The 13,542-nt window shown below is 32.5% G+C and overlaps 1 protein-coding gene across 1 annotated transcript in view; it reads right to left on the bottom strand.

The window, feature by feature from the left end:
• LOC137253082 (uncharacterized) overlaps window positions 1-13,542 on the bottom strand; it is an 83,579-nt gene that overhangs the window by 55,082 nt on the left and 14,955 nt on the right. The gene's annotated exons all lie outside the window — the stretch shown is intronic.

The raw sequence follows: 13,542 nt of genomic DNA, 5'->3' as shown, positions 1-13,542 counted from the left end.
ATCTTGAAAACAACGAGTTTTGGCTAATACGCATTTGGCCAATTTAAAATATGAACTTTTCACTCAATATAGAAACAGTTTTAACAAAAAAAAAATACCTTTTTTGAGAAATAAATTTTTATACCTTTCATGAAAATGAAATGGTATATTAATTTCGTCACGAAACCGAAAATTGTAAGTCCTTAAAGGAAAATAGATAGACCCACCATTAAGTATACCGAAATAATCAGGTTGAAGAGCTGAGTTGTTTTAGCCATGTCCGTCTGTCCGTCTGTCCGTCTGTCCGTCTGTCCGTCTGTCTGTTTGTATGCAAACTAGTCCCTCAATTTTTGAGATATCTTGATAAAATTTGGTGAGCAGGTGTATTTGGGTGTCCGATTAGACATTTGTCGGAACCGACCGGATCGGACCACTATAGCATATATCCTCCATACAACCGATTTTTCAGAAAAAGAGGATTTTTGTAATATCTTACCCAATTTAACAGATTGAAGCTTCAAACTTCACCATATACTTTCGTATATTGAACATATTGTTGCCTGAAAAAATTTATGAGATCGGTCGTATATATAGTATATATCCCCCACAACCGATTGTTCAGATAAGGAACTTTTCGTAATTACTGCCCTATTTTAAGAGCTAGAGGCTTCAAATTTCAGCGAATGCTTACTTATATAGCATATATTGTTGTCTGAAAAAATCATAAAGATCGGTGGTATATATAGTATATATATGGTGGTATATATAGTATATATATATAGTATATATATATATATTTTCGCAAATTTTAGCCCCATTTTAACAGCTAGAAGCTTCAAATTTCACCGAATATTTACTTATATAGCATATATTGTTGTCTGAAAAAATCATAGAGATCGGTTGTATATATAGTATATATCTCATACAACCGATTTTTCAGATAAGAAACTTTTCGCAATTAAAAAAAAAAAAAAAAAAAAAAAAACTTTTCACAATTTCTACCCCATTTTAACAGCTATAAGCTTCAAATTTCACTGATTGCTTACGTATATAGCATATATTGTTGTCTGAAAAAATCATAGAGATCGGTTCTATATATAGTATATATCTCATACAACCGATTGTTCAGATAAGAAACTTTTCGCAATTTCTACCCCATTTTAACAGCTAGAAGCTTCAAATTTCACCAACTGCTTACGTGTATAGCATATATTGATGTCTGAAAAAATCATTGAGATCGGTGATATACATAGTATATATCTCATACAACCGATTGTTCAGATAAGAAACTTTGCGCAATTTCTGCCCCGTTTTAACAGTTAGAAGCTTCAAATTTCACAAAATGCTTTCGTATATAGCATATATTGTTGTCTGAAAAAATCATAGAGATGGGTGATATATATATTATATACTTCATATAAACTGTCATATTGACCCCTTTTTTACGGCTAGAAGCTTCAAGATTCATCAAGTTTCATCAAATAATTACGTTTACGTCATATATTTTTGAAATACGTGATTCGTAGCCATAGTTTTTACATGCAGACCACAAAAAACGTGAAGCTTTGCATCCTCACACAGATTACCTACCTATTTTTATACCTTTCATGAAAATGAAATGGTATATTAATTTCGTCACGAAACCGAAAATTGTAAGTCCTTAAAGGAAAATAGATAGACCCACCATTAAGTATACCGAAATAATCAGGTTGAAGAGCTGAGTTGTTTTAGCCATGTCCGTCTGTCCGTCTGTCCGTCTGTCCGTCTGTCCGTCTGTCTGTTTGTATGCAAACTAGTCCCTCAATTTTTGAGATATCTTGATAAAATTTGGTGAGCAGGTGTATTTGGGTGTCCGATTAGACATTTGTCGGAACCGACCGGATCGGACCACTATAGCATATATCCTCCATACAACCGATTTTTCAGAAAAAGAGGATTTTTGTAATATCTTACCCAATTTAACAGATTGAAGCTTCAAACTTCACCATATACTTTCGTATATTGAACATATTGTTGCCTGAAAAAATTTATGAGATCGGTCGTATATATAGTATATATCCCCCACAACCGATTGTTCAGATAAGGAACTTTTCGTAATTACTGCCCTATTTTAAGAGCTAGAGGCTTCAAATTTCAGCGAATGCTTACTTATATAGCATATATTGTTGTCTGAAAAAATCATAAAGATCGGTGGTATATATAGTATATATATGGTGGTATATATAGTATATATATATAGTATATATATATATATTTTCGCAAATTTTAGCCCCATTTTAACAGCTAGAAGCTTCAAATTTCACCGAATATTTACTTATATAGCATATATTGTTGTCTGAAAAAATCATAGAGATCGGTTGTATATATAGTATATATCTCATACAACCGATTTTTCAGATAAGAAACTTTTCGCAATTAAAAAAAAAAAAAAAAAAAAAAAAAATTTTCACAATTTCTACCCCATTTTAACAGCTATAAGCTTCAAATTTCACTGATTGCTTACGTATATAGCATATATTGTTGTCTGAAAAAATCATAGAGATCGGTTCTATATATAGTATATATCTCATACAACCGATTGTTCAGATAAGAAACTTTTCGCAATTTCTACCCCATTTTAACAGCTAGAAGCTTCAAATTTCACCAACTGCTTACGTGTATAGCATATATTGATGTCTGAAAAAATCATTGAGATCGGTGATATACATAGTATATATCTCATACAACCGATTGTTCAGATAAGAAACTTTGCGCAATTTCTGCCCCGTTTTAACAGTTAGAAGCTTCAAATTTCACAAAATGCTTTCGTATATAGCATATATTGTTGTCTGAAAAAATCATAGAGATCGGTGATATATATATTATATACTTCATATAAACTGTCATATTGACCCCTTTTTTACGGCTAGAAGCTTCAAGATTCATCAAGTTTCATCAAATAATTACGTTTACGTCATATATTTTTGAAATACGTGATTCGTAGCCATAGTTTTTACATGCAGACCACAAAAAACGTGAAGCTTTGCATCCTCACACAGATTACCTACCTATTTTTATACCTTTCATGAAAATGAAATGGTATATTAATTTCGTCACGAAACCGAAAATTGTAAGTCCTTAAAGGAAAATAGATAGACCCACCATTAAGTATACCGAAATAATCAGGTTGAAGAGCTGAGTTGTTTTAGCCATGTCCGTCTGTCCGTCTGTCCGTCTGTCTGTTTGTATGCAAACTAGTCCCTCAATTTTTGAGATATCTTGATAAAATTTGGTGAGCAGGTGTATTTGGGTGTCCGATTAGACATTTGTCGGAACCGACCGGATCGGACCACTATAGCATATATCCTCCATACAACCGATTTTTCAGAAAAAGAGGATTTTTGTAATATCTTACCCAATTTAACAGATTGAAGCTTCAAACTTCACCATATACTTTCGTATATTGAACATATTGTTGCCTGAAAAAATTTATGAGATCGGTCGTATATATAGTATATATCCCCCACAACCGATTGTTCAGATAAGGAACTTTTCGTAATTACTGCCCTATTTTAAGAGCTAGAGGCTTCAAATTTCAGCGAATGCTTACTTATATAGCATATATTGTTGTCTGAAAAAATCATAAAGATCGGTGGTATATATAGTATATATATGGTGGTATATATAGTATATATATATAGTATATATATATATATTTTCGCAAATTTTAGCCCCATTTTAACAGCTAGAAGCTTCAAATTTCACCGAATATTTACTTATATAGCATATATTGTTGTCTGAAAAAATCATAGAGATCGGTTGTATATATAGTATATATCTCATACAACCGATTTTTCAGATAAGAAACTTTTCGCAATTAAAAAAAAAAAAAAAAAAACTTTTCACAATTCCTACCCCATTTTAACAGCTATAAGCTTCAAATTTCACTGATTGCTTACGTATATAGCATATATTGTTGTCTGAAAAAATCATAGAGATCGGTTCTATATATAGTATATATCTCATACAACCGATTGTTCAGATAAGAAACTTTTCGCAATTTCTACCCCATTTTAACAGCTAGAAGCTTCAAATTTCACCAACTGCTTACGTGTATAGCATATATTGATGTCTGAAAAAATCATTGAGATCGGTGATATACATAGTATATATCTCATACAACCGATTGTTCAGATAAGAAACTTTGCGCAATTTCTGCCCCGTTTTAACAGTTAGAAGCTTCAAATTTCACAAAATGCTTTCGTATATAGCATATATTGTTGTCTGAAAAAATCATAGAGATCGGTGATATATATATTATATACTTCATATAAACTGTCATATTGACCCCTTTTTTACGGCTAGAAGCTTCAAGATTCATCAAGTTTCATCAAATAATTACGTTTACGTCATATATTTTTGAAATACGTGATTCGTAGCCATAGTTTTTACATGCAGACCACAAAAAACGTGAAGCTTTGCATCCTCACACAGATTACCTACCTATTTTTTATTTTATATTTATCTTAAAAATCGTTTAGATATGTTCAAATTTCACCAAATGCTTACGTGTATAGCATATATTGTTGTCTGAGAAAATCATAGATACCGGTGGTATATATAGTATATATCCCATACAACCGATTGTTCAGATAAGAAACTTTGCGCAATTTCTTCCCCATTTTAACAGTTATAAGCTTCAAATTTCACCGATTGCTTACGTATATAGTATGTATTGTTGTGTCAAAAAATCATAGAGATCGGTGATATATATAATATATATATGATGGTATATATAGTATATATATATAGTATATATATATTTTTTTTACGATTTCGGCCCCATTTTAACAGCTAGAAGCTTCAAATTTCACCAACTGCTTACGTGTATAGCATATATTGATGTCTGAAAAAATCATTGAGATCGGTGGTACACATAGTATATATCTCATACAACCGATTGTTCAGATAAGAAACTTTGCGCAATTTCTGCCCCGTTTTAACAGTTAGAAGCATCAAATTTCACAAAATGCTTACGTATATAGCATATATTGTTGTCTGAAAAAATCATAGAGATCGGTCGTATATATATTATATACTTCATATAAACTGTCATTTTGACCCCTTTTTTACGGCTAGAATCTTCAAAATTCATCAAATTTCATCAAATAGTTACGTTTTCGTCATATATTTTTGAAATGCGTGATTCGTAGTCATAGTTTACACGCAGACCACAAAAAACCTGAAACTTTGCATCCTCACACAAAGTACCTACCCGTTTTTATACCTTTCATGAAAATGAAATGGTATATTAATTTCGTCACGAAACCGAAAATTGTAAGTCCTTAAAGGAAAATAGATAGACCCACCATTAAGTATACCGAAATAATCAGGTTGAAGAGCTGAGTTGTTTTAGCCATGTCCGTCTGTCCGTCTGTCCGTCTGTCCGTCTGTCTGTTTGTATGCAAACTAGTCCCTCAATTTTTGAGATATCTTGATAAAATTTGGTGAGCAGGTGTATTTGGGTGTCCGATTAGACATTTGTCGGAACCGACCGGATCGGACCACTATAGCATATATCCTCCATACAACCGATTTTTCAGAAAAAGAGGATTTTTGTAATATCTTACCCAATTTAACAGATTGAAGCTTCAAACTTCACCATATACTTTCGTATATTGAACATATTGTTGCCTGAAAAAATTTATGAGATCGGTCGTATATATAGTATATATCCCCCACAACCGATTGTTCAGATAAGGAACTTTTCGTAATTACTGCCCTATTTTAAGAGCTAGAGGCTTCAAATTTCAGCGAATGCTTACTTATATAGCATATATTGTTGTCTGAAAAAATCATAAAGATCGGTGGTATATATAGTATATATATGGTGGTATATATAGTATATATATATAGTATATATATATATATTTTCGCAAATTTTAGCCCCATTTTAACAGCTAGAAGCTTCAAATTTCACCGAATATTTACTTATATAGCATATATTGTTGTCTGAAAAAATCATAGAGATCGGTTGTATATATAGTATATATCTCATACAACCGATTTTTCAGATAAGAAACTTTTCGCAATTAAAAAAAAAAAAAAAAAAAAAAAACTTTTCACAATTTCTACCCCATTTTAACAGTTATAAGCTTCAAATTTCACTGATTGCTTACGTATATAGCATATATTGTTGTCTGAAAAAATCATAGAGATCGGTTCTATATATAGTATATATCTCATACAACCGATTGTTCAGATAAGAAACTTTTCGCAATTTCTACCCCATTTTAACAGCTAGAAGCTTCAAATTTCACCAACTGCTTACGTGTATAGCATATATTGATGTCTGAAAAAATCATTGAGATCGGTGATATACATAGTATATATCTCATACAACCGATTGTTCAGATAAGAAACTTTGCGCAATTTCTGCCCCGTTTTAACAGTTAGAAGCTTCAAATTTCACAAAATGCTTTCGTATATAGCATATATTGTTGTCTGAAAAAATCATAGAGATCGGTGGTATATATATTATATACTTCATATAAACTGTCATATTGACCCCTTTTTTACGGCTAGAAGCTTCAAGATTCATCAAGTTTCATCAAATAATTACGTTTGCGTCATATATTTTTGAAATACGTGATTCGTAGCAATAGTTTTTACATGCAGACCACAAAAAACGTGAAGCTTTGCATCCTCACACAGATTACCTACCTATTTTTTATTTTATATTTATCTTAAAAATCGTTTAGATATGTTCAAATTTCACCAAATGCTTACGTGTATAGCATATATTGTTGTCTGAGAAAATCATAGATACCGGTGGTATATATAGTATATATCCCATACAACCGATTGTTCAGATAAGAAACTTTGCGCAATTTCTTCCCCATTTTAACAGTTATAAGCTTCAAACTTCACCGATTGCTTACGTATATAGTATGTATTGTTGTGTCAAAAAATCATAGAGATCGGTGATATATATAATATATATATGATGGTATATATAGTATATATATATTATATATATATTTTTTTTACGATTTCGGCCCCATTTTAACAGCTAGAAGCTTCAAATTTCACCAACTGCTTACGTGTATAGCATATATTGATGTCTGAAAAAATCATTGAGATCGGTGGTACACATAGTATATATCTCATACAACCGATTGTTCAGATAAGAAACTTTGCGCAATTTCTGCCCCGTTTTAACAGTTAGAAGCATCAAATTTCACAAAATGCTTACGTATATAGCATATATTGTTGTCTGAAAAAATCATAGAGATCGGTCGTATATATATTATATACTTCATATAAACTGTCATTTTGACCCCTTTTTTACGGCTAGAATCTTCAAAATTCATCAAATTTCATCAAATAGTTACGTTTTCGTCATATATTTTTGAAATGCGTGATTCGTAGTCATAGTTTTTACACGCAGACCACAAAAAACCTGAAACTTTGCATCCTCACACAAAGTACCTACCCGTTTTTTATTTTATATTTATCTTAAAAATCTTTAAGGTATGTAGATCTGTTCACTATATATTTCTTATTTTATACATCCGATTATTCGGAGATTACGAACGGGATAAGATTATTGTTCAGCCCCATTCATGAAAGGTATGAAGTCTTCGGCACAGCCGAAGACAGTCCCGTTCTTACTTGTTTATTTTATATTTATCTTAAAAATCGTTTAGATATGTTCAAATTTCACCAAATGCTTACGTGTATAGCATATATTGTTGTCTGAGAAAATCATAGATACCGGTGGTATATATAGTATATATCCCATACAACCGATTGTTCAGATAAGAAACTTTGCGCAATTTCTTCCCCATTTTAACAGTTATAAGCTTCAAATTTCACCGATTGCTTACGTATATAGTATGTATTGTTGTGTCAAAAAATCATAGAGATCGGTGATATATATAATATATATATGATGGTATATATAGTATATATATATAGTATATATATATATTTATTTACGATTTCGGCCCCATTTTAACAGCTAGAAGCTTCAAATTTCACCAACTGCTTACGTGTATAGCATATATTGATGTCTGAAAAAATCATTGAGATCGGTGGTACACATAGTATATATCTCATACAACCGATTGTTCAGATAAGAAACTTTGCGCAATTTCTGCCCCGTTTTAACAGTTAGAAGCATCAAATTTCACAAAATGCTTACGTATATAGCATATATTGTTGTCTGAAAAAATCATAGAGATCGGTCGAATATATATTATATACTTCATATAAACTGTCATTTTGACCCCTTTTTTACGGCTAGAATCTTCAAAATTCATCAAATTTCATCAAATAGTTACGTTTTCGTCATATATTTTTGAAATGCGTGATTCGTAGTCATAGTTTTTACACGCAGACCACAAAAAACCTGAAACTTTGCATCCTCACACAAAGTACCTACCCGTTTTTATACCTTTCATGAAAATGAAATGGTATATTAATTTCGTCACGAAACCGAAAATTGTAAGTCCTTAAAGGAAAATAGATAGACCCACCATTAAGTATACCGAAATAATCAGGTTGAAGAGCTGAGTTGTTTTAGCCATGTCCGTCTGTCCGTCTGTCCGTCTGTCCGTCTGTCTGTTTGTATGCAAACTAGTCCCTCAATTTTTGAGATATCTTGATAAAATTTGGTGAGCAGGTGTATTTGGGTGTCCGATTAGACATTTGTCGGAACCGACCGGATCGGACCACTATAGCATATATCCTCCATACAACCGATTTTTCAGAAAAAGAGGATTTTTGTAATATCTTACCCAATTTAACAGATTGAAGCTTCAAACTTCACCATATACTTTCGTATATTGAACATATTGTTGCCTGAAAAAATTTATGAGATCGGTCGTATATATAGTATATATCCCCCACAACCGATTGTTCAGATAAGGAACTTTTCGTAATTACTGCCCTATTTTAAGAGCTAGAGGCTTCAAATTTCAGCGAATGCTTACTTATATAGCATATATTGTTGTCTGAAAAAATCATAAAGATCGGTGGTATATATAGTATATATATGGTGGTATATATAGTATATATATATAGTATATATATATATATTTTCGCAAATTTTAGCCCCATTTTAACAGCTAGAAGCTTCAAATTTCACCGAATATTTACTTATATAGCATATATTGTTGTCTGAAAAAATCATAGAGATCGGTTGTATATATAGTATATATCTCATACAACCGATTTTTCAGATAAGAAACTTTTCGCAATTAAAAAAAAAAAAAAAACTTTTCACAATTTCTACCCCATTTTAACAGTTATAAGCTTCAAATTTCACTGATTGCTTACGTATATAGCATATATTGTTGTCTGAAAAAATCATAGAGATCGGTTCTATATATAGTATATATCTCATACAACCGATTGTTCAGATAAGAAACTTTTCGCAATTTCTACCCCATTTTAACAGCTAGAAGCTTCAAATTTCACCAACTGCTTACGTGTATAGCATATATTGATGTCTGAAAAAATCATTGAGATCGGTGATATACATAGTATATATCTCATACAACCGATTGTTCAGATAAGAAACTTTGCGCAATTTCTGCCCCGTTTTAACAGTTAGAAGCTTCAAATTTCACAAAATGCTTTCGTATATAGCATATATTGTTGTCTGAAAAAATCATAGAGATCGGTGGTATATATATTATATACTTCATATAAACTGTCATATTGACCCCTTTTTTACGGCTAGAAGCTTCAAGATTCATCAAGTTTCATCAAATAATTACGTTTACGTCATATATTTTTGAAATACGTGATTCGTAGCCATAGTTTTTACATGCAGACCACAAAAAACGTGAAGCTTTGCATCCTCACACAGATTACCTACCTATTTTTTATTTTATATTTATCTTAAAAATCGTTTAGATATGTTCAAATTTCACCAAATGCTTACGTGTATAGCATATATTGTTGTCTGAGAAAATCATAGATACCGGTGGTATATATAGTATATATCCCATACAACCGATTGTTCAGATAAGAAACTTTGCGCAATTTCTTCCCCATTTTAACAGTTATAAGCTTCAAACTTCACCGATTGCTTACGTATATAGTATGTATTGTTGTGTCAAAAAATCATAGAGATCGGTGATATATATAATATATATATGATGGTATATATAGTATATATATATTATATATATATTTTTTTTTACGATTTCGGCCCCATTTTAACAGCTAGAAGCTTCAAATTTCACCAACTGCTTACGTGTATAGCATATATTGATGTCTGAAAAAATCATTGAGATCGGTGGTACACATAGTATATATCTCATACAACCGATTGTTCAGATAAGAAACTTTGCGCAATTTCTGCCCCGTTTTAACAGTTAGAAGCATCAAATTTCACAAAATGCTTACGTATATAGCATATATTGTTGTCTGAAAAAATCATAGAGATCGGTCGTATATATATTATATACTTCATATAAACTGTCATTTTGACCCCTTTTTTACGGCTAGAATCTTCAAATTTCATCAAATTTCATCAAATAGTTACGTTTTCGTCATATATTTTTGAAATGCGTGATTCGTAGTCATAGTTTTTACACGCAGACCACAAAAAACCTGAAACTTTGCATCCTCACACAAAGTACCTACCCGTTTTTTATTTTATATTTATCTTAAAAATCTTTAAGGTATGTAGATCTGTTCACTATATATTTCTTATTTTATACATCCGATTATTCGGAGATTACGAACGGGATAAGATTATTGTTCAGCCCCATTCATGAAAGGTATGAAGTCTTCGGCACAGCCGAAGACAGTCCCGTTCTTACTTGTTTTTTTTAATTATATGCTATTGTTTATAAATTTGTATAAAAGTAAATATAATAACGAACATTTCAAAGAAAAAATCATGACAATCGGTTAATTTTTGACAAAGTTATCGACAGTTGAAAAAATAGGTGAATATGAGCCTCCTGCGATTTACAACCAGATTGACTGAATTTTTGTATGTGTGCGTGTCGGGTATTTGACGCTTGCCCCGCGACTATCAAATAAAAAGCCATCAATCAACATTTGCATTGAGAAACCGTAGCGTTCGGACGTGAATATGTCGTCATCGGATGATGAGTTTTATTACTTGCAACTACAGCAGTTTTATTAAATAACAAAAAAAATTAATAAAAATTTTATTAAATAATAATAAACGCTTTACATTCCATAAAGCTGGTAAACATTGATAATTTTCAATAAATTTTAATATGAATTGCTGTTCTTTCGCGCACTTGTTCATTTTGAATGTCGACACCAACTAAATACAACACTGCTGTTTTGTTAATCACACCCCGCGACTATCAAATAAGCAAGCGTCAAATGAAAAAATCAAAAAGTTTTGATTTTCATCAACGTGTAGCCGACAACAAATACGTGTGTCACGAAGCCAGCCGACTGCACTAACACACACAAAATTCAGTCAATCTGGTTGTAAATCGCAGGAGGCTTTAAAAAACCGATTGCATTTTTGGAATTCAATTGCCGATAAATCCGTAAAAAAATTTTTTTGAGGAAAAAAAAACACGTGTTTCATTATTTTGACCAAAATTAAAATTTCATCGAAATCAAAAATCATGTCCTGCGCGGACCGGGTGTCTTGAAATGGAATGAGCCTACTCTATAGCACCTGAACATTAATACTAAATTTTACATTTAGTCGCATATTACATATTTTGTAGTTCAAATATAGTTACGAAAGAAAATCTTTTTGACCTACATACGTGCAAGTAAAAAGAAGTCAAAGAAATTATTATACAATCTTAATATTATAAGATTAGTAACAATAAAGAAAACAGAAAGTCCTCAACGTGTTTTTTTTTACTCGGAGGTTGAGTTAGCTGGTCCGTGAGTAGCGATAGAGCTTTTAGAAAAAGTGATACAATTTTCCATTAGTGCACCAAGCTGAGAGAATAAAAGGGGGATTCTCCTAGATGCCAAAACTACATTTTTTATCTTCCGGGAGTTTCTAGTTGTTGCACAAACAAAAATTATTTATTAATTTTTTTTCTTTTTTTTTTTTGGTCTTTTTATTTATCGGCCGAACAGCTCCTTTTGGAAAAATTAATAAAAACGATACTCTGGCCCGAAATCACTAATAATAAAAGTTACTTATTTTTGTATAGAGGGGCCCAACAGGGATCACGCTCCGGACCACCCATTATTTTTCTTTAACTCAAGACCAAGGTAGACCTGATCCAATTCTAGAGAAAAGTTGACAGTTTTGTGATTTATATTTAACAAATTATCAGGCTCTAGGCAAGACAAAGTATATCAAATGAAATCACCGAATGATTTTTATACAAACCATATACATACATAGTTGTCATTTATTTTTACTTTCGATATTTCGACTTCAATCTGAAGGCATCTTCAGGAATTCTTGAATGTGCGAACATATACTAGGGGCAATTAGAAGGAGAACAACGCAAATTGAAAGGGAAGCTCGGCCTAAACCTTCTCATAGGTTAGATAAAATAAAATACATTATTAATAAAAGCGGCTACCGAATGATATTGACATATTAAACATTTTGAATAACTATCATAATAACGAGTTAACTGAAGTGGCGTAAGTTATCTTTGGTGTTCCTACAATCTGCTCCCTATACAACCTTCACCCCAGTCATTCCACCGAGAGAGGAGTGGCGAAGAGGAATTATCTGGGGAATGGGACCGGTTAACTTGTTCACGGATGGGTCGAAGCTGGACGGAAAGGTTGGTGGGGGGTCTTTTGTCAAGAGCTAAATGTAAGCCGCAAGTTTAAGTTGGCTAATCACTGCAGTGTATTCCAAGCGGAAGTTGCTGCGATTAAGGATGCGGGGGATGAGATGCTATCCAGTGCTACTACGGTTAGGGAATTTAACATCTACTCTGATAGCCAAGCGGCTATCAAGGCTTTGAGCTCAACTACAGTGCAATCGAAGGTGGTGCCTGACCTCGCTTGTGATTGTATCGAATTATTTTACAATTAAGATTACCTGGGTCCCGGGTCATGTCCCATGGGTATCCATGCGGTACGTCTCAATATACTGGAAACTCCATCCTGCTGCAGCTGTATGGAGGATGATGAGGTGGAATCACCAAATCACTTTATGCTTGAAGGCCCAGCTTTTGAAAGAACTAGGCGAAAGTACTTCGGTCGCGACTCACTTGGATCTCCCGAGGATTTATCCAAAGTTGAGGTCGGTATCATTCGGAGCTTTATCATTGCTACCCAACGATTCTCTAAGTAGCTAGACTAAGTCACCGTTATTTTTGTTGTATGTGGTATCACAACGGACCTTCGTGCTGTCCAAGTGAGCTATCCCTATCAGGGCAGCTACCACCTAACCTAACCTAACCTTCAACCTAGGTTAAAGTAGAGAGGGCATTTTACGCCTTTAAATTTATTTGTTCGTTCCTACGAGGAAATATTGAAGCGTTCTTACACTTTTTCAACCCAGTTATTAGAAAATGTAAATATGTATTTTTATACTCAGTTGAGCAGAGCTGACAGCGTATATTAAGTTTGATTGGATAACGGTTG

The sequence above is a fragment of the Eurosta solidaginis genome, chromosome 5 (assembly GCF_040869045.1).
Source record: "Eurosta solidaginis isolate ZX-2024a chromosome 5, ASM4086904v1, whole genome shotgun sequence".
Classification (NCBI taxonomy): domain Eukaryota; kingdom Metazoa; phylum Arthropoda; class Insecta; order Diptera; family Tephritidae; genus Eurosta; species Eurosta solidaginis.
Note: the sequence above shows the minus strand (reverse complement) of the source record. Positions and strands in the feature narration are given on the sequence as shown.